This window comes from Phalacrocorax carbo, chromosome 8, assembly GCF_963921805.1.
Source record: "Phalacrocorax carbo chromosome 8, bPhaCar2.1, whole genome shotgun sequence".
Taxonomy (NCBI): domain Eukaryota; kingdom Metazoa; phylum Chordata; class Aves; order Suliformes; family Phalacrocoracidae; genus Phalacrocorax; species Phalacrocorax carbo.
In genome coordinates this window covers 41,927,855-41,950,179 of record NC_087520.1, presented here as the reverse complement: position 1 = coordinate 41,950,179, position 22,325 = coordinate 41,927,855, and the positions used below count along the sequence as shown (strand labels likewise).

The 22,325-nt window shown below is 40.1% G+C and overlaps 1 long non-coding RNA gene across 1 annotated transcript in view; it reads left to right on the top strand.

Annotated features, from left to right (window-relative positions):
- The window catches only part of LOC135314804 (uncharacterized), a 41,868-nt gene that overhangs the window by 12,610 nt on the left and 6,933 nt on the right, over positions 1 to 22,325 (top strand). Inside the window, exons 4-11 of the long non-coding RNA XR_010374299.1 lie at positions 3,834 to 3,952; positions 5,019 to 5,110; positions 6,506 to 6,590; positions 6,746 to 6,818; positions 8,947 to 9,089; positions 13,091 to 13,323; positions 17,970 to 18,093; positions 18,458 to 20,658. This is a non-coding gene — a long non-coding RNA (uncharacterized LOC135314804). The remainder of the gene's footprint in view (positions 1 to 3,833; positions 3,953 to 5,018; positions 5,111 to 6,505; positions 6,591 to 6,745; positions 6,819 to 8,946; positions 9,090 to 13,090; positions 13,324 to 17,969; positions 18,094 to 18,457; positions 20,659 to 22,325) is intronic.

The window sequence follows — 22,325 nt, the reverse complement described above, 5'->3', positions numbered from 1 at the left end:
TCTAAACTCCACTGCGAGCAATTAATCTTCTATAACTCACACAATATGCAGATTAAGAACAGATCTAGTACTGAGCTACGCAACACACGCTGAAGTTTTGAACCTGTACATACAGTTGGCACCACGTTTCAAGTTTTGCCTTAGTGGGTCTTCTGTAAAAGGTAGAGGCAAGAAAAATAATATATACTGTTAAATTGTTTATTAGCACAAGAACTTCACACAGTGGAAGAAATGATTGTTTATTGAAACAAGACCTTCAAGGGACTCTTTAATTATAAAACAGCTTGATATTTTAAAGAAAATGACACAGACAACAGAAAGAACAATTTACTGTGGGTAGCAGGTTGAGTACAGCTTGGGGCCTATTAATCAGTCATGCATAACGAGTGTCCTATAAAGAAATTGGAATAAACATACAGAAAATACTGCTTCTGCAAGAGGATTCAAAGAAACATTGCTAGGTTTTAAAATGTACTTAACAGTTGCACCATATTACATTAAGAAGAGCAAAAGCAGTATTCATCTCACAAAAATAGATTAATAAAATGAAGACATCAGTTGTCCGGCTTTGGAAACCTCTGATAGCAAAATAATTGCAAGTTCTGAAGAAATTGGAGCGTGTTAACTACATACTGTCAACAGCTGCAGGCATTGGTACTGAGACACCGAGCAAGGCTTTGAAGCAGATGGGTATTTTGCTGGGCATCCCCAGTTTCAAAGCCAATGAGACAGGAACAGAGAATTTTGTTGTGAAGTTTTCTAGAAAGTAAACACAGCCCATAGCTGTTATCTTTTAAAAACCACACATCTGTAAATATGCGTAAATGCTTAATAATGGAAGGAGGATGTTTTCCCATCAAAATTGGGCACAGTGATGTAATAAAAAGAAACATGGAGGGGGGGCAGGGTTTTCCATGCATGAGCTATTGTTGTGGATTGTCTAAATCACTGTTAGTGCAGGGCCCAATAAGGTTATTCGGTGAGCTGTGATCAACTCTGGGGTCAGTCCTGCAGAAGCATGAGGTAACATTTTGCTGGATTTGGGAGACACCAGAGGAGTTTTCCTTTACCCTGGAACACTGTTCTGAAAAATGAGCGACTTTTAAGGAGCATTATCTGCCTAATAATCTTGCCCAAACACAAGACATTGGGCTACTCTTTGACAAAAGGGTGGTAAAATTCAGTGGTTTTTTTCCTTGTCAGTTTGTTGGGTTTTTTTAATGGCAAAGGCAAACAGAACAGCGAGGAGGTGTGATGACAAACATATTATTGGACAGATGAGATTAGATGAGGTGACTGGCATGAGCCCTTTCAGGATACTCAAGCAATTAAAGAGCCACAAATATTTCAGATGCTTTTCAGTCTAGTTTTACAGCATTGACGTTGGTTTGTTTCATCCCTTAAACTGTAGCTTAGCTATGATGATTTTGGTCCCTGGTACATAATTGTGTCTAGTTTGGCTGTGGTAACACTTAGGTTTTCCCACCCTTCTATCTTCCCAGTTGCTGAGCAGCCGGGCAGCCATTATTTACAGCAGCAGAACCGGGGTCTGGCTCACTTATGGTTCCCAGTTAGGTAGACAATATTCCAATTAGTATCGTTAGGGGGACAGCGTTTGGTTGCCAACATTAACATAAGAAGTTAGATGGTACGCTGAAGTCTCTCTACAAAGTATACAGACAAGGCTAGAGAGATTTCCCATGTTGCAGCAGGTGGTGAGGGAGGCAGAGAGCAATGATCTAACATTTGGCAGTGGTAGGATGTATTTCTTCGGGAAATATTTTTGCTATAGCCATCGATAAACTGGGCAGCTAGTCTAACATAGTCAACTGGAAGAAATTGGCCACTCTAAAGGGCAGTTTGTCCTATCCTAAAATAAATTGAAGGAAGTGACTCACACTGCAAAGGAAGGCTAGATAATTAGCTTAGAATCAATTCTTGGTTTTTATTTGTCTGAAGGTAAGCTGGGCTGTATGCCTCTCATTTTTCTGAAAGGGAACAGAGGCATAGAAAAGTTTCTAATAACAGCGCTCTGTTGATTATCCATATTCACTGGAAAGCAGTGCTAACATGTTGAGCAAGTTGTGAGATTCTGTGGCTTAAGTGCTTAAGCGCTGGCAGGTAAATGCTGAAAATACAATTTCTGCCTGCAATTACACATCCTTCAATAAATCAAAACAGACTGATACATGTATCAACATGTGTAAAATGTGTAACTGTAGGGGATGACAGCCTGCATAGCAAATGTTGTGGCCAAATGTAAGAATAATTAAATAGTCTTCCTGGTCCCTCCAGACATGATGGTTGGTCTCTTTTCAGGACCTTATGGAAATTTGGAGATAGAGACCGGACTGCTTGCTGTGGTGCTTACCCTCTGTCAGGCTAAACTTTTAGCCGCTCTTGTTTGCAGCATCCCCAAATTAGATGCATTTTGTCTCATTAATCACTGCTAGGAAATACCACGTTTTATTCACCCTGAACCCAGAGTCTGATCCCAATCATTAACTGCCATCTGCTACTTTGTGATAAAGTTATCCTCAGGCTTCCCCTACCCGAGTCAGGTAAGAATGTCAAAATGGCATTAATAAACTTGGAAGGAGCATTTTGTCATTAGCATGCCTAGTATGTAAAGTACTGTACATAAAATTAGGTGGGTTAGGCTGTTTGCAATCTGCAGTTCGGTGGTGTTAGTCAGAGACTGTAGTGGCAGATGACCCTGACTTCTAGTCTTTTGCAGACCTGTTGCAGAGGCCAAATCCATGCACAGGCCTGCCAGGGAGGGTGACGCCAGGCCTTGTAGTCTGAGATTTAGACAGACAAAATGAACACGAGGCTGGTAGCACCATGGTGTGTGTCCTTGTAGCCTATTATACACGGTGTTATCATTGGTAGTGACAGATCATATGCCACATTGCTTCGTTTTAGCCCAAGGAATTTTCTTGACTCCTCTTGCTCGCCTTAGCTGCAGAGCAGTTGGGTAGCTAAAGTCTACTAGCAAAAATAAAAGGTTATGTGATTATTGCTTAATGATGGGTCTTGTTCACTAACCTTCATTCTTGCAGTTATCTGGACTTGTTTCATTGAGTTTTGTGATCTAATGCCTACCTACAGCATAACCGGTAATGTTGAGTGATACGTATGTGGCAAAAGCCTAGCAAAGTAAGCAAAAAATTGTAGTATAACATGAAATTGCTGACCATCAGGAGAGAAAAACGTTGACAGGGAGCAAAATCAAAATTAGGACAAGCCAACCCTAAAGCAGCACCACCAACACTGATCTGGCAGAAGCGTGGGGTGCTAACACCACACCTCAACCCTAAATTCTTTCCTGAGACATGCACGGCCAGCAGCTCCAGGAAACCACGGGTGGTGACCCCTGAGGGGGGAGAAACCTCAAGTAACAGGGACAGATATTAGATAGCATACTCTCTATATATTATAATTTTAATTGTATCATTAATTCTTCCTCCTTTCTTCTTTAATAGAGCAACTTGTATTGTTGTACATGTGACATTTGAACTAGGCTAGTAATGTCTTTTGCTTGATTTTAATTGAAGTAGCAATAAATACATGTGGTTTTGGATCCTTTTATGAGGTGGTTTGCCTTTTTGCTAATAGCACGTTTTTGAATATAACAACTAGAAAGGACTTCCTGAGTCCTCCCTTAAAGTCTCCTGCTACTGCAAACATGTACCATCTCTTCTTAATACACTTTCACAATCTCACCTAGAAGTAGTTAGGGTTTATGAGGCTTTTCCGAGCACCTCAATAAAGAGAGTTTATATTTTGGTTTTTTAAGTATTCGTTTGTAACCATGAGATGTCTCCTGATAGGAGTGGGATAGAGCTTGTCCCTGAAAGGCCTAAGTATGTCTACCGAGCATCCGAGGTCTCTCCCCAGTTGTCTGAAGTTAGACACCAACCTATGTGGCAGGATCAGGACCCTGGGCAAGGTAAGTGAACGTGTGGAGTGAGTCACCCTGTGTTTCGAGGGTGTAGCATCGATGCTCTCCTGCAGCTATACCTCCTGAGAGTTAATGAAGATTAGATCTCATCTAGATATATAGCTCCAACACACTGAAGCTTCCTTAATAAATTTTAGGATAGACTTTAGTGCAGAATTACAGTGTAGGTTTCCAGCCATTAAAAAATGAATTATTGTTACTGATGTAACTCAGCAACAGAGCACCCTGACAGCAATGGCCTGAGCTAATTCCCCCAAAGATTAGTCTCTGTGCCTGGAAGATAAATGCTCTAGCCTTGTTTCCTTATGTTGGACTTTCATATAGTACCTGTGTAGCACGGCACCATTTTCATTTGCATGCACTGTGCAGGAGTGTATCGACAATATCAGAGAAGGCATTATCTCACACCTAATTTGGAAAGACTTGGTGAAGGTTATCTCCGCCTGAAGCAAAGATTCTACTAGGCTGAATATAAAGCTGTTAGAGTAATTTCTAATGAATAAAGTATTAAACAATTTTACTTCCCCCTCCCTCTGTGTATGAATTGTTGAGATAACCTTTTAAGAAAAAAGGAACTATTTAATAATGAAACTAGAATAACGCGGAGTATATAAGTTAGTTACAGGTGGTAGACCCGGAGACAGACTTCAGTCTGGTTAGGTATTTAAAATACTCAAACTATTAGCTACTATTCTTTGCTGATAAGTTTTTATTTCCAGGCCATTTATGACTGAGAGATTATAGGCATCTGGCACTCCAGTTTCAAGCTATTTTGATCGGATGCTCATTCACCTGTTATTTTTCTTCCCAAAATGGCTAAAGGTGATTCACAGGATCTCATGTTTTGTACCTTTTACTTTTCAGCTTGAAGATGAAATTTAGTTTATAGCAACAAGCTGAAGTGCCTGTTGCTCTGATAGCCGTTGCCTTTTTATTTTTGGGACTTTTTAAAGCTGACAGAAACAAATCACAAAATGGTCAAGAAGTGAATTTTTTTCAGAATATGACCCTTTGTTTATGACGACCTTTGTAACACTCAGCTACCTGTTTACAGGAAGATAAATATAAGACATTAAAAGAGAGGAAATGTCTATGGATAATATTTGTAAGTCCTCAAGAATGTGCTACATCTGCAGAAATCCAGTGGTATGTAGGAATAGGCTGTAACATTCTTGGTTTTATGTTAAGTCTTTTCTTTATCTTTTCATATGTCATTTTACTATCGATGATGACGTGGTCACCCGAGGCTTTGGTGTCCTGGCAAGCGACAGCTGTGGACTGACTGTTCAGCCAGATCTCTTTCGTGCTTACGTACAGGCTGATGTGGGTGGCATCGAACCTGCAGGGCAACACCTTCCCTTTCCAGAGTTCAGTTCTCTGGAAATGTTTTAGAGTCTCTGCACTTATTTTTGAGGGGAAAAAAAAATTAAAAATACAAAAGGGAGAGAGAAAAGAACTTTCTTTGTGAAAAGGGAGATGCTTATCTCTGCTCGTGATTTTGTCGAGCTTGTTCAGATGTAACAACCTCATTGATAGCAAGTTGCTGTAATTTTCTTGAGAAAAATCAGGAAGGTACCTGCCTTCAAAGAAGCTGGTAAATATATTTTCATGGTATCTTCCCATTCTAGCAGTCTCACCTTTGTTTCATTAGCGGTAGTTTCACAGCACTCTTTTCTCCTTTACGGTGTTGTCTTTTTTTTTTTCTTTTTTAAAAAAGCAAATTTAAAATTGCTAATTGCCTCTATCCTTGGATGTGTGTGGTTTGTTTCATAAAGATGAGATAGATTCAATTAACAAAACATGCAGGCAAAGCTCATACTGTCTGAGCCCCCCCACCCCGGGGGATGCACGCTAACATTTCTGGCCTTTTTTTAATAAACAGAAAAGCAAATCATTTGTGCAGGGCTGATATCAAAAGAAAAGGACTTAATGCACAATTTAATTGAACATTTGTTCTTAACTTTACTCAGGGACATTTAACATGAAAATTCTTACCATATTTGGCAGGAAGTCCCACTGATTTCACAGCTAAAACCAGTTGCGTGTATCCAGAACTAGATAGTTTAGGGAGACAGTGGAAGATGATTGCATATTGTACAGTCTCCCAGGCTGTCAGGGGCAATTAGAAATGCAAACCTGTTACCCTGGCAACTGCAAAATTTGACAGGACTCGAAACCTCTGATCTCTTTGGCTAAGGCAGCAGCATTTATCAATTTTCTTCATTCACCTTACTATAGCTGTGATGTTGAATTGCATCAGATAGGCCCCTTCTCTGCTGAAAGGACCTTGTATGACTACAGAGCTAATACGTAACAGCAGTTGTGCGGAACAGAGGTTCCAAAATTTCACTCCGTGGACCACTGGTGAACTGTCGAGTGCCAACTGGCTGCAAGATGGAGGTTCACTCCCTGTGTTTCCAGCTCTTAGTATTTCACTAAAAGGCAGCTAAACACATTATATGTTCTCCTATTAGCTCCAGAGAAAAAATGAAATAAATGGCAAACATCTAAACTGCTAATACCAAGCTTGCTCTCTCACAGGTTCGCTCTTTCCCATCCCCTCTTTTGTTGTGGTCACATCCTCTCAACTATATTGAATTTGGAGGCTTGGCTGCACTTGACCACGGTAAAGTAGTCTTTGCGTAGCTGCGTATTTTTGTTATAAAGGTGAAAGTGGGGAATTCTGCCTCAAAGGGAGCTGGATTCTCTCTGGAATTCAGCACTGCTGAGATTAATACCAAAGAACCCAGTTTAATTCCGGTGTCTTTACTGTTTCTTTAGATATATGGCAAGTTTAGAGGCAGCAGAAAAAAGAACCCCTAAAAAGACTTTTGAGGACTGGAGAGAAATAAAGGTGATAAGTAGCATGTAAGGATGACAGACAACAAATTCAGTTACCATGTAGAAATAATTTAGTGGGGGAAACGCGCAGCAGGTACCAAAAGCTGCTTTTGCTAAGAAAAGAGATAACAGGAACTAACTGCTAGTTAAACACAGAGAATTTAGGAGTAAAATAAAAACTTCTAACCATAAGACAAACACTGTTCATTGGGAAGTGCTAAATTCCCTCTCTTTTTGAACTGTTCAAGAAAAGAATTAATTTCCTTTTTTGTGGATGTTTGACATTAGTTATTTGAGTCAATACAGAGTGATATTACAGGGGTTTTCTTATAAAAAGATCTGATAAGATCAATTTATACTCAAAAGCGTAGTATGAAAATGTACTTCACTCTTCCTCTGTTTAAAAAAAAATATTCCCAGTTATTACTCAACATCACCATAATATTTTTATACAGTTGATTGGCCTACTTTAAAGCATTTTGTATAATTTTAGGAGGCTGATACGGAAGAGTTAGCTGAAAAAATTTGAAATGCTGAATTTTTTTTGCATATTTCTGAGCTTGAAAAAGGCCTGTGTTCTCTTCGCTTCCTTGAAGTGGCTCCTCTATTGGGAAGCAGTTTCTTAAACTGCTGGGTGAGATTTGAGAAATGTCAGAATCATTCACCACCATTTAACTAGAGTCTATCTCAGATTGTTAGTCTTGGCTTACCCTCTAATAACTATTAAAAACTCAGCCAGCCATAAAACTCTTATTCTCCTAATTAGTGTTTTGGATTCTACTCATCCTTTTATCCTTTCAACTTTCAGCGAATTTGACATTTGTGCCCAGCACAGGTTTGTAGCCTTGGGAATAAATCCTTCTATGCAGGGGACTTCCCTATTGCCTAATTTTCTTCCCCTGATGGGGAAAGAATCACCTCCAAACTGAGGTGCTAATTACATCATTGGCTCTGTGGTGCAGCTGCTGACTTCACTTACTCTTCTTAATAACTAACACTAACTAATGACTTGGCTGCTATTAAGCTCTGGCTGACATTAAGTGGCAAACTCAGTGAAATGGCTCCACATGCCCGCAGCTACCTAAACCCCTGTAATCTTAAAACTAGATTATCTTTTTATCTTCAGAAAGAAGTTTCATGTAATGACGTTTACTCTTCTTGCAGATGTCAGGGAAAGGGCTGAAGGATTTCATCCCAGATGCACCATGGTTTCATTTACTCTTTAGAAAAAATACACTTTAGGGATTTAATCTAGTAGCTTTTCCCAGAAGTGGTAAGTTTGCTTGTACATAGATTCAGAGGGGGAAAATTCTGCATTAAGGTTTGAGGTGTGTCCCCCACCTTCTTTTTTTTCATTTCATTTGGGGTTCTGTGCCTGTGGTATGTCAGCTAATTAGTTTTTAGGCAAATTAATCTTCAAGTGACACTAGGAGGTGGGAAGTTAATTCTCACTCATTCCTTGTTTCTTTATGACTGTCTAATTATTCATGAATGTTGCAGGGGTTATGTTCTAGAAAGGCAACTCAGCATGGGGTTAAGCAGTGCCCCAACAGAGGAAGAAGGGTAAAAAATTTACATATTTGACAGGCATACAGCTGCTTTGAGATTGTCATTCTCCAATTTTCATTTCTGTCCTGTTGGTATTGTAAATTATTAATCAAACAATGATTACCTGTACAATCTTCTGAATTTCCAAAGAGCTTTGTTAATATGGACTAAGACACCTGTCATGTGCTCAAAAGAAGTTATGATCTCAGAGCCAAATTTTCCCTTGCATTATGCTTACACAACTTGCTTGTGAACCAAGGAGTTTGGCATGCGGGAGGAAGCATAATTTTGCTGTGAATTCAATAGAACAAGGAAAGAATTGTGATACTGGTTGGGATAAGGTCTTTTAAGAGAGAAAGAAATGCTGGCTTGGGTGGTCATAAAGAATTTGTACAGTGTAGAAAAAATAGTGAAAAGAAAATTCTGCAGGCACCGTGGTTTAAAGGACAAACTGAAAGTGGATAAAAATAATAAGGAAGGAAGTTAAATAAAGGTCTTGGGAAAAGCACGGAGGTATGGAGCTAGTTGTGGAAGAAATAAAGTAAATGAGGCAAAAATGTGTAAGGTCTTACAAGAGTACAATTTAATTTCAGGAATCTCTAATACAAGAAGTAAACATTCAGGGAGGATAAATGATGTCATCAGATCATGAATGAAGTAAGATAGGCTCAGCTGCAATGACTGAAGGCTCTCTGGAAAGAGGGAAGATGAAGCCAGAGATACACGATTGGGAAAGGTCTGCATTATTTTATCTTTTTCATTTGCAATTGTTAGAATTGTATTTGATCTGCGAGAGTACAGATGGTCAATTTTGTTCAGTGACTAGTAGACATAATGCGCCCAACAACTCAGGTTCAATATTTAGAGTCAGAATGGGGAGGGGACAAATGCCTTTTAAAATAAACTTTCCCCCAAAGGTAAATGTAAAATAACCTTACTAATTTGGGCAAAAATGTGGGATGTATATTGTTTCTTTGAACTTTTCCAGAGAAATTTTTGCTTTCCTAAAACCAAAGTGTATTGTTTTAATTTTGATCCACTTCAGCCTTGGAGATCTTCAGGACTGAAGGAGCAAATGTAAAAAAATGTTTTCCTCCCTCTCCTTCCCTTTTGACCTTTTTGGAGAAGAAAAGAAAACTGTGGCCAGTGTTGAGACACCAAAAAGATGAGATGTGTAAGAGACACCAAGGTCAGCAAAAGGGATCTAAAACTCAAAAGTCAGCTTTTATCTGAATGCAAACCAGAACAGAGCAACATTTGAAACATAGAAAACTCAGCAAGACAGATTGGAATGACGCATCTCTCGCCTTTCTGCTATTTCCGTGCAGGACCCTTGAGGTCTTTCTCAGTCCAACAAATTTCAGTGCATTTCTTGTTTGCAGCAAGTTCTACTTCAAGCCCCTCTGAGACATGGCACTTTCTTCTTTCCATCTCTTCCAAAACTTGACTCTGCATCTGCTCCCTACCAAGACCAACAGGTTTGTGCTGCAGGTTTCTTGTTTTCTGCCTGGTTTTCCCACCTTGTATTCCAGAATCTGTGTTTCCTCATTGATTTCTGCACTTTCAGTTGCTTTACAGGATGTAGGGACGCCTGTTCATGCCAGAGGGTCTCACCTTGGCCTGGGCCATGTGTAAATACAAAGCTTTCCTCCTGTCTGCCCCACTGCAGCCTTTTTAGCAGAACATAGCACACAAACCAGATGCCACCCATCTTAGAAGCATTTCTCCTCCCAGTACCGGCTCCCCCCACTCTCCCTTTTTACACCACTATGAAACCAACACTTGGAATATATTGTTATAAAAAAGACTAAAAATAAATAAATTAATAAAATTTTCCATTATTGCTTGGCCAAAAAGCCACTGCTTGTTAAATGATTTATACTGTGATAGTTTTGCAGCTGGTTTTAATTTTAAAGGTACTGAAGAATAGCCACATACTGATTACTCTAAAGAAGTTTGTCCATCTCAGTTTCAGGTAAACAAATTATGCGGGCATTAATAACGTAGCTGGCTGTTGGTTCAGAGAACAGAGAAGACAACTGGGGTTTCAGTGATGACAGAAGAAAAGCTGAGGATTCAGATACACGAAGTAATTGTAACTGAAATAGGTGAGGAGGTAATTAACCTTCAAACTTGTCAATATTTCGAAGAACTGTAGATAAGACTACAGAAACAAACCAATAAGTACTAGCTTTCTCTGTGTCATTTTATTATGATCCATCCCAGACAGAATTTATTTTTCAGATGCTGTGTATCCAGCCAATTTCACTGCCTCCTCCTCTTGTTAAAGACAAACCAATATAGCGCACTCTCAAAAAAAAAAAAAAAAAAAAAAAAGAAAAGAAGCAGCAGCATAATATCTTGATGGTTTCTTAAGAGATCTCTTCTCACAGTTATAGGTATGTTAGAAAGGAAATTGATGTTTCTTCCTTTCTTCTTTGTGTGTTCTTGGTACCACAAGCTGTGCACAGCATGCTTTCAATTAATTTAAACTAACTTTCCATCTGCTCCAACAAATGTAGGATTTCAGTGAAAGACAGTATGATGGAGTGACGTGAAATACGCTAATAGCAAACACTAATGTGAAAACCAGTCTTCTGTGGAAAATGTAATATCCATAGTGCACACTTTCTACTCCATATTAAAGGCTCACTTTAGTGAAAAATGATTATTGTTTTCAATATTTGCCTAATCAAGATGGGAAACAAAAGCTTTAGTGATGGAGATAGAGATTTACATTTTACAGAGCATGGTAATGTGAAGAAGAGGAGGTATCGGATCGATTCCTTTTTAATTGCCACTTTCATCAAGCTTTATGTTATGGAATTATTTCATTATGTTTCTAAACTTAAAACAAAAGAACACAAATGCTGAATATGCTTAGAACTTGGAAAGCTTTGGCTTTGTTATCAGCTTGATCAGAATGCTGCGTATTTTGCAAATATTCTATTTCCCCTAAACGAATTAAAGAAAGGTATGTAAATTAGAAAAGGCAAGGCCACAGCAAAACAGCTCCAATGGCTACATTCAAGTAACAACACAAACTAAATTATAGTAACTATGTACAACAAAAGCCTTTTGCTACTAAATGTATGCACTTTATGGACATTACTGTAGTCCTCTGTGTGGGGGTTTTGGTGGTTTTTTTGCTGTTCTGGGGTTTTTTAGGGGTGGCTTTTTTGTATAAAGTAAGAACCTAACTGTGATTCTGGCACCAGCCTTTCAAGCAATAACTGTTTAAAGTCAGGTAGTAATTAAATTCTACCTGCAGCCCAATCTTGTTCCCAGTCGAACCCCTGAGAATAGGGTTATGGCTTTTTTCCCCAGTTTAAATTAGCGCAAGAATTTGCAAAGAGGAATTTAGTTTATACCCTGGTTCCTTCTCCCCATATTTCTTACATTAAGTACTGTACTTTTCACCCTGGTTCGACCACTTCAACCGATCAAATAAATGCAAATGAAAATTCTAGACTCGATGAGATGCACAGGGAAGCATGGGGGCAGCATTACTGTGAACAGTAGTAAAGGATAATAAGCTTATTCTTGATAATTCGTACCTCAACCTCAATACCACTTGCACTTAAAAGCAGAGTTGCATAGAGAATGTGTCTTGTGAATATCCATGGAAAGTGAGTCCAAACTTCCAGTAAAGACAGATATTCCTCAACTGCTGCAGTCTACAGCTGCCGCCTCTTCCTAGGTTAAAATTCCCCAAGCACTGATGGTTTTTGTTGTTTATTTTTTTTTTTAAGACATGCCTGGAAGGCCATCATTCTTGGCAAGGCTGAGCAAGAACTGAATTGCAGGTGTACTCGGAGCCTCCCTATAAATCAAACAGTATAAAAGATACCCAGTGGATGAAAGACAGGGTCCTTCAAGGTGATAAAATAAACACTGCATTTCTTTCTTTCCCTGGGAGTATATAAGCATCTAGCACCTAATGTCTAGCATTTCCCAACAGTGTGCTCTCATCACCAATTTAGGGCAATTCTGGGGAGGATATTGCTTGCCAGAGCTCTTTCATTCTGCAGAAAAGAATTAAAGATTTCACAGGGCAAGCTGATATGGGAATAGAAGGTGTTTAATTTCCTTTAGTTCCTTTTTTTGTTTGCTGCAAACAGACCCAACCAAAGAGAAGTCTCTTCATTGGATAGCTACGTTCCTTCACTGGATATACTTTAGATGTAGCAATGGTTTCAAAGATAGAAGGATATGAGGCAGGAAAGTTCTATAATACTTCTATCTGACCAGCTGAGACAGGTGAGTAAGGGAAAAACAGATATTCTTTTGGATGTACAGTAAAATCATTCTCCACTGATATTTAGCAAAGGTCCTGTGCATCCAAAAGCTTGTCCATTTTCCCAATTATGTCACACGGTCTAATAAAAAGTATTAACTTTCCCTATGGACCTTTCCTCCCTACTATTCTACAGGGCATTTATACACCTACAGCAGATAATGTCCTCAAGAATTGATATGCTCAACCTGAAACCCTTGTAAGAGAAGTAATTAGACAGGCTTAATTAGAGCTGGCATGACAAAATATATGTCAGTAAACCTACCCAATTCTGCCCAGAAAGGCATTTCCAGAGGGCTATGACTGCTGTGTTAGTCATGCTCATTTTTAAGCTACTTTATACAACAGTATAATATTTAACCACCATTAAATGTTTTTCCAGTTGGGACTGCTTCATGCATAACTCAACCATTTAATCAATCTATCTCATTCGTTGTTAGATTTCAACTGGTGTGACTTCAAAGAAAGGAGAAAATGAGATGCTCCGTTAGAAAACACCATCCGGAAGTGACAGATTAAGCTATTTGAAATGAAGGCAATTGTGAATGATTTGGGGGATATTTTATTTCATGCGTAAATTGGATCATTGGCTGAAAAATAATCACTTGGTCCATCAAAGATATAACCCAGAAATGAGGTGGAGATAGAAGTTAACAGAGGATGAGTAACAGAGGTAAGAGATCAAGCATGCAGCAAGGCAGGGATGATAATACAAGTTATTTAACCTGGGAAACAATGGCAACTAATGGTAATTAGCAGTAAAGTGAACACATTTTCCCCTCATAAATCTGGTGTTGGTGTCAGCGTGACTTGCCTCAATGCAGATTCAGGAGAGAACAGGGCTCCAAAATGCTGGCAGGGAAGCAGGAAAGAATTATCAGAGCAGGACTCGTGGTGGAGAGGGGCAAGTCCAAGAAGATTAGGGGAAGAAAAATCAGAGAGGAATGTTATCAGGAAAAATGCGCTACTGGTGTATGTGTTTCTAGATCTTTCCTGTGCTCAGCAGAATGAAAGTCCCTTATGAACACAACTCTAGAGATCAAGCTATATTCTTTTAGCCCGTAGGTTCCAAATTGCGCATTGATAGTCATCATTGAAGGAAAGATGTCTTTGTTGTGGGACTAATTGCGCTCCCAAATACAGTCCCTTACATCTCTTACAAGATGTAAATCATGTCCTTAACACTTTTCCTGGCTTATTATATGTGTCAGCCAGAATTTCTTATCACATTATACAGACTGTGGTATCTGCAAACGTTCACTGTTACATGTGGGTAAATTTGACAGAGAGGAAGCAGTATTTTATTAAAAAGTCTCCCCCTCAGAAACAAAGGAAAAAAGATTTCTTCTCTCTCACGTGTGAACATGTATGCCTCTAGATGCAATGGCCTAACTTCAGCAGAGGAGCACTCTTCTAGGTCATCCTGATGTTTGATAGCCATAAAGGCTCCCTGCTAAAAACTGTTCCTAACTGCGATGGAAGACTCGACTCAAGTGCAGTTTCAGCATTTCTGGCATTGTTAATATAATGGTATATGTTTTGCTGGAACAGGAAAAGCATCCTCAGTAATAGCTATTTCAGTAATATTTTGGGGCGTGATAAAGAAACAGATATATTTATAATTTAACCTACCTGTTTATGAGGCAAATTAGCTGGATCCATTATCTGGCTTTTTTGCTTGTTTCTTAGATGCTTAATTTGAAATAAACCATATATATATGGTGTATGTACATTTATATATAGGGGGGTGGTGCATACCTCTCAGTGGTTATTTGAGCAATCTTTGTAAGTGGAAAATGTTTTCAGACACAGATGTTTCTGTGTAGCATAGCAGAGACAATAATTCCGCTATAAAGTATTCAGTATTATTCAGTCATGTAGTGGCAAATTCTCTCTCTCACCTCCCCATTCTTAGGAATGCTCATTACTTGAAATAATTTTGTGTCCTAGTCCTGAAGGATGTGAAGGATAAGATTTAAGATTAAGTTCGGCTGTTTGTGACTAGAAAGACATGTCACTTTTAGAGCTTCTAGATTCAATTTAGAAGTTAAATTTCTCTAGTATTATCATAAAATGGAAATACACCATCCTACTGTCAAAGTAGTTAAATATTCCAGGGTAAGGCTATGGTTAATAGGACATTAATCATTAACCATTATTCAGAGGCAGTTTGGATCAAGCTGGTTGAATTATAAAAAGTATAAATGAGCTCTGAAAAAGCCAGCTGGGTTTGGGTGACAAAGCTGTCAAGTGGACAGGAAGGAAAAACTAATCTGTAGGTAGATAAGACTTGGACAAGTGACAGACCCATAGACTATAATGAATGAACAACTCTCCGGCTGATTGATTCACTTGGGTGTTAGTAGTTTGTGATCTAGACTTGTGCACAGACGCAGTACACCACTGGTCTCCTGGGAGTCATTCACTGACAGACTTTGGCCTCTCCGTACGGCAGCAGGCTGGAGAGGCCACTGCGTTTCAGCGTAATTCCTTTTTCGGTTCAAGAACACCTTCTTGAACGGCTTCTTACTGGGAGAATACACTGCCTTACAGGCACATAAAAGTGGTCAAATTGCCGACGTCGCGTCAGCTCCCGATGCGTGCATGGAGCTTCTCCAGAGTGGGGAAGACAGTTGTTCTGCCTTAACGCAATGCAGAGAATGTTTTCCTTCAGAGCTCCCATATTGTGTATATGAGTGAGAGTTGTTGTGTTTTAGGGCTGCACCTCGTTCCTGGGCCACTAAATGAATATAGATGTGGTTTAATTTTATAGTAGGCTATTGATAATACACATTTATTTATAATGCAGATTTAAAACATGTAACACTTTTTAAATACTTTTAGACATTAACTTTTGGCTTTGCAGGCTAAAAATGTTGATTGTAATTATTAAATATTTAAGGTATTCCACTCTACAAGACAGGTTTTTGAGTACTATTTACCATTTTCTTTGTTCAGCTTAATTTCTTCCTTTTTTTTTTTTTTTTAAAGAAGCAAACTTTTCCTACATGATTATAATACCTTAGAGGTAATTATTAAGATTAAGCACCTGGCTTTTACATAAATTATTATCTCAATTCACATTCAAGTAAACCAGAATTGCAATGAATAACAGATTTTTTTCTAGAATCCTTTAAAAATGCTAGGTTATTTGTATATTCCTGGTCTTCCCATTCTTGTTTTTGTCTCGGTTTGTGAAGACTGGTTTTAAATTAGTAAACAGGCTTTCAAGGCTCATGGTAGGTCTTAGATAAGGTGCAAAAATGATGCTACAATTTGCAGTGATAATTGAGTGTCAGCTTAAGAACATGTTCCCCATTGAACAGGTGCCTGTTGTTTCCTGTGAACTTGAGGTTATTGTTAATACACTGTTAACAGGTTCCCAGGAGTTTCCCTGCAGTTCATTTCACACTTGGATGTTGCAATATTTGCAACAATTCACAGAGTTCAGAAATGTCCAGGAGACTTTGGCAGGGACAGCCAAGCAAAATGCTAATAAGGAAAATAGAAGTCTGAGCCAGCTTTGGCTGTTGCCAGACTTCATCAGCGCTACACAATGTTGACATGAAAAAACAGAGTTGTTTTGCTTCTTACAGCCATAAACCAATGGGGGTTTTATTTATTTATTAATAGAGAAATAACAGAATGAAATACAAGGGAGGGCTTGAAAGAAGCCCATTGTGTGATGCCAGTGACGTCTCTCTCAAATGAATGAGTATCCGTGAATGGGTTTTGCTTCATAACACAGCTATAAAACACAATGATCTAACAGTCGGATCAGAGCTTGTCGTCCTGCAGAGTATTTTACAATTCTATAAACTTGGAGGAAAATACTAGTGAATCAAAGCTGTTCAGATTTAGAGACTTGTGCTTTGGTGTAAATGTACCAGCTGTATAAATACGTGCAAAGTGTAAAGCAGTAGAGTCAGCCAGTTGGACTTCCCAGATCTTAGGTCACTCGAACATTGGCTGCTAAGACCATCTTAGACCTATGCTTTACTTCTGGGATAGTAAACAGTAAAGCTGTGTTATGTAATGAAAGACTTGCCCCCAAAGGGCAGAAATCAGAGTAGGCTGGTTTGTGAGGTTCCCACCCAGGTATATACAAGACCCAGACTAGTAAGGAAACAGCTCATAAGCACCAACAGCATCATCAAAGTTTAGTTTAGATTTTAGTCTGACGTCCATCCCAGGTTTGGGTGTAAACAGCAATTTTTTAGCAAACCTTTGCAACAGAGCCCTGCGCTACACAACTGTTTGTGTGATGCTAGTACTATCAAAAGTGAGTGGCATTTTTTTGCAGTCTTGGCTGATGTGACATCCTACTAAGCAGGTCAACTTTTGGACTGAGTGCTTATAAAGAGAGAAAAAAAAAGCAACAGAAGAGGCTAGCAGGCTCCTCCAATGGCATTTCCTTAGATATTCGGCATCCCTCTTTATCTCAATTATGAGAGAGGCAGAAGAATGCTTTTCATAAAGGCCTGGTTTGTAACTGGTAGATGTCTTCTGACTCACAAGAAATTGAACAGCATGTAAGAACGGTTCTTGACACAGCGGCCTTTGGTAAGAACAAACCAACAGAGATCTCCCATAGGGAAAAAAATGTTGCATGACTGAGAGGCTAAGCAGGCTGAGAATTTTATATTATTAAGTCTTACGGTGTTTCAACTCTGTTTGTGTAAAGGAAAAATGCAGAGTGCCAAGAGCAGATCTTTACAGAAACAAAGTGAGAGTTGACTGTGTTATGAGGGTAATATGTGAATCTATTCTCTTAAAAAAAAAAAAAAAAAAAAAGAAAAAGAGTGTTTTTCCAGACTTTGTGAAGACCCACATTAGAAAGCACCTCCCCCTCCACCAGATTTCCTTTGAAACTAAAACCAAAAATTAGAACCCTCAGCAAAATCCTCAAGTAGCATAAAATCCATCTGCTAGGCTAATGAAGATGACTGGTATGAGTCCGTGCTGCCTACTGTCCCCACTTCCACCTCTTCAGAGGTATTTGAATTGCTCCAATTCCCATATTAATTAGTCTGTAGTAGAGTTTAATTGCATCGTACTATTTTTTTCCCAATGAACTGAGCTTTTAATGAGTATTCACTGTTTAATAAACAATTTAAAAAATAGCCTATTATTTTTTTGTGGGGGGGATAATGAAACTCATCACCCTAGCCGTTTATATTTATACATACCCACATATTTTAATACTTGATTTGAACAATAAATCTATTATATCCATGTATCTATCTTTGTTTTAAGTGAGCAATACTTTCACTAAATAATGGTGTTTAAATGCACATACCGCCTCCCTCTCTTATTTAGCCTGAGCAGGACAAGAGATGAAGAAGAGCTGCAGTAGCAAGAGGACTTCTGTTTAAAATTGAAGAAAGGGAGAACTGAAGAAAGCAAGCCTTGGATTGCATCCACTCAGCCCCGGAAGACAGAGGTGTGTAGAGCACACATTTTCATTAGCTTCAGGTACTCAGTGCTCATTTGCTAAAGAACAAAGTACATAGTGCCAAGGAGCAGAAATTAAGAGTGTGAGAAAGTACTGCAGCCCACAGTTGTGTAAATGACAGACAACTACAATTAAAAGTAGGTCTATCAAGGAACTGATAAAAGAATAAGCCCTGATGGCTCTTTAATAAGGTGCCAAGCTGGAGCATCGGTGCAAGAACGATGACCGGATGTCAATGGCACATAAGCCAGATGATGAGAACTGTCTTAACTGCGTGAGGAGTCGGGGGGAACCAACCAAACAAAAAGCCCCATCTACATAACACTGTTGTTACATTTGCTGGGAGCGGCAGGGGTCTACTCGTCTTGTACAAAAGCTACTGGCAGCCCAGCGCTCCGTGGGGCCTGACACGCACATCGGGACTGATAAGACGTGTAATGTCTGGCAGGAGTCGGGCAGAGTCTGACAGTTGCTCAGGTGCCGCGCGACGACGGGGCCACCTGAACTCCCCAGCCCTCGGGTGGCCGAGGCGGTAGTCCCTCCTCGGGGAAGGGTTCAGCTCTCAGGCCGGTGCCTGCCTGAGGTGCTGACGTGAGGTGCCTCTGCACCCTGGCTCTTTGTTCATCATGCTGAGGTGCCTGCGCTCGCCGGGGGTTAGAGTCTGGCTCTGCTGCCAGGACGGTTTTGAACTGTGCCCTCTGACTGTTTCTGTATTTCTATCTTTATATTGCAGTTCTGTCACTGTCACTGAAACTGTGGTCTGATGGGAGTAAAGACATAAGAGAACACAGCTTGATGGGTACATGGAGGTCAAAATCCTGCAGTCAGCTCTGCCAGTGCGTGGCGAGCAGCTGCACTAAGCCCTTGGCAGGGCTGAGGATATAGGGGGTTTTTTGCTAAGCTCAAAGGATTTCTCTCTAGAGCCATTAATGTTTCGACTTCTCTGTGCAGGATCCAAGAGCAAGCCGTTTTCATGTGGATTAATGCGGTTTTCGCTATTAGAAAAAATGGCAAAACTTGCCCGGCACCATGACTGGGCTTTCCAGCCCTGGTCCGGTTCTTACTCGATGTCGCTAGTAGTCACAGCTTGCACGGGTGAATTTTATTGCACCAAAAATTCTAAATCTTTCCTTTAGACTTACTGCCTCATAATGAGGGTTATTCTAATTACTATGATATATCATTTCTACTTTGCTTTATCTGTGGACTCTGTCACATTCTCTATGATCCCCATATGAATTAAATATCCCCAATCTTGTTTTTCTTTTCAGCAGTTCAGTATACGAAAGGCTGAGTATCTGTTAATTGGGGCACTTGTTCTCTAGAGATTTTGCTGGTTTTGCTCAATATGAAAGATGATGACAATTAAGTTACCTTGGAGATACGGGAAACATTTCAGTGTATGTTAGCTCATGATGACTTAAAAAAAACCAAAAAAGTTTATAGTTATATAATTATTTTATCAGTTGGGCGGGGCGAAGTTTCAGCGCTTAGACTTCTGGCTTTTCAGTGATGCCAGTGGAAACTAGGTGTTCAAATCCCGCCAAAGGCTAACTCCCTCGGTACTAGCCCAGTCGATAACACCTGCCGTAACCCCAAGGCAGGCTATAATCCCTGGTTTATGGCTACTTGGAACGTGTCTTACAGCACTGTTGCTTTACTGCAGCTGATCAAATAGCACAAAGAAGGAGACACAGCTGATGTGATTCTTCATTTATTTATTTGTGTACGGAGGGGCACTACTTGATTTGCTGTCATTTCCAAGTGCAGGCTAGACTGGTGATCTTACCACTGTTCCCAGTGGATCGGTTACAGCTAGGGTGAAGTTGGCAAGATAACTGGAACGGCAAAATTAGCCCAGTATAAAATTTGTTCCCAAGTGGCTGCTGGTGTGACGCAAGATTCAGGTGTGAGTGACGATTTATAAAAGCTAAAATTTAAAAACCTGTTAGTGACATGAAGATTTTATCCAGTCCTTAAGCACTGTCTACTCATGTTTCATTATTCCCGTTAAAAATGATGTGGTCAGTTTGAAAAGACAACATGGTGAGAGTTTTGTTTTGTGTTCTGCTTTAAACAGACCACAAAAAGCTGTTTATGAACATCCCCCTTCCCAGACCAATTACTCCAGTATTGTAACTGTATTACAGAACACTGTTTGCAAGCAATCCCTTACCTAAAGGTGTCCAGCTGTATCTCATATTCCAATTTTTCAGCATGCCTTGCAGTAAACAAATAGTGTAGATGCTTTTGCTTGTCTTGTTTTGGACGGTTAGGCATCAAAAGTACATCCAGCCACAGCGATGATGGTGAGTATCCCACAATTGCATGTGGAAACAGTAAGTTTCAAAATGAGTCATAAAACATACTGTCATATAATGTCGATTCGCACTGGACTAGAGTAACTTACTTGCTGCTGTAACCACAGGAGCAGCGAAGGTCATCAAGCACTGGGAGGTGGATGAGTAGAGTCCGGCCAGAGGCGTGGCGGTGGAGGAAGAGCATCCCAATAGTTTTACAGCAGGAGCAATGACCCTTGCTTTGTTTCTGCAGGTAAGAAGGTTGTACTGAAGCCAGAGGGACTGTTCTGATTTACTATTGCTGGAGAAAAAAATGTAACTGGATTGAACTGTGCAAAGTTACCGAGTAACAGTAGACTGCAGTCCAGAACGTGTGGTGTTAGATGAGACAGAAAAAGGTTGAAAGGGCAACGGAAAACTTCTACCCAGCTAAAAACCACGCAGCATTTTCTAGCTCTGTTAACATTTTCTTGCTTATGATTTAACTTTGTGCTGTTTCAAACACCTTTTTCAAGATACAAGGCACAGCATTAGTTTAGGACAATGATCTCGACTGAGACCAAAGGAAGTGACACTTTTTTTTTGCCGTGGCTTTCAAGTAATGACCTTTTGCTCAATTACACCCAAGTTTCATGTATGCTTTTTCCACCCTTTACTTATTACGGACCACATTAAAAAGCCCCCTTTAGATTCAAAGTCTGCTAAAGCATAGGCAATAGGCAAAAGCTGGAGGAGGGTTTCGGTGAAAGCAAGCTGCTGTGGCTTGTACTCAAATGCTTCCTTCAAGTGCTGCCCTCCCTCCCCCAGCTGCCTCTAGTCTCAGATGTAGCAAAAGGCTATTTTCAGGGCCTTTCTATGTCTCTGTCACGTTAGATAACTTCCTAGAAGACCACAAAAAAAAGAGAGAAATCTTGCAGGAATGCCACAGTGCTATGGTGCCAGTTCCCTGCAGGATTTTCATTCTACCTAGCCTCCTAGTCTTTTTTCTGCCCCGGGTTCTGGGCCAGAAGGAGTATCTGGTTAGTCCACTTAGTGGGCCCTCCTGCAATGCCTGGGAGCAGCCCACAGCACAGGGACGCACACCCCGCTTCTTTTCCCCTCATCATTTCAGACTACGAGAGCTCAGTGGGAAAAAAAACCAACCCAAACCAGCATCTTTCTTACAAACGTTACGGCCTGCTACTGGGAATGCAGCCTCTAAAGCGAGGAGCCTTGTCAGTGAAGGCTGCACTTCCTCGTACAGAAGGCATTAAAGCAGAGCAAGCTTTTTGGGGCAGCCTGGCCCAGAGCAGTTTGGGCATGAAGGCAATAAGGGCTCTAAATTTTGGAGGACGATTTGCTGAATCAGGGCAACAAGTAGACCACATCTGCACATGCATCTTAAGCAGGAGTTACGCAAGGGGAGGGAGCGCGGCAGCCATGACCGCAGGCGATGGCAGTACTAGCTGTTAAAAGCCACCTGGTAATCGGCCATGGCAGCAGTGACAGACGTGCAGTCCTGCAGCCTCCCATGGTGGGCCTTGCTGATTGACATTTGTTCAGCCTGTTTTGCGTTGTTTACAACGTTCCCTTTTGTGGCTGGCTGTGCTATAAAGCTGAACTGATGGCGGTGGGTGAGGAAGGTGGCCAGGGAAGCTCTGGCTATTCCAGCCCTTGGGCAGTCTCAAGGTTATTTTGTAGTCCTCCGTTCCTGCTGTGCTCCGTTAGGAAGGTCTACGCCCAGACAAAAGGTAAAAGCCCATACATCCTTTATTTGAGCATTTCACAAATAAATTACAAGTTTCTTTGCAACCACGTCATAAATCAAAACGTTTATTTACACCTCAGAAACAGCAAGCAATTCAGCAACTAGGGCCCAAAGGAATGATTAACTGGAAAAGTAGCTGAATTAAGTATCTTTAAATCAAACAAAATATTTTC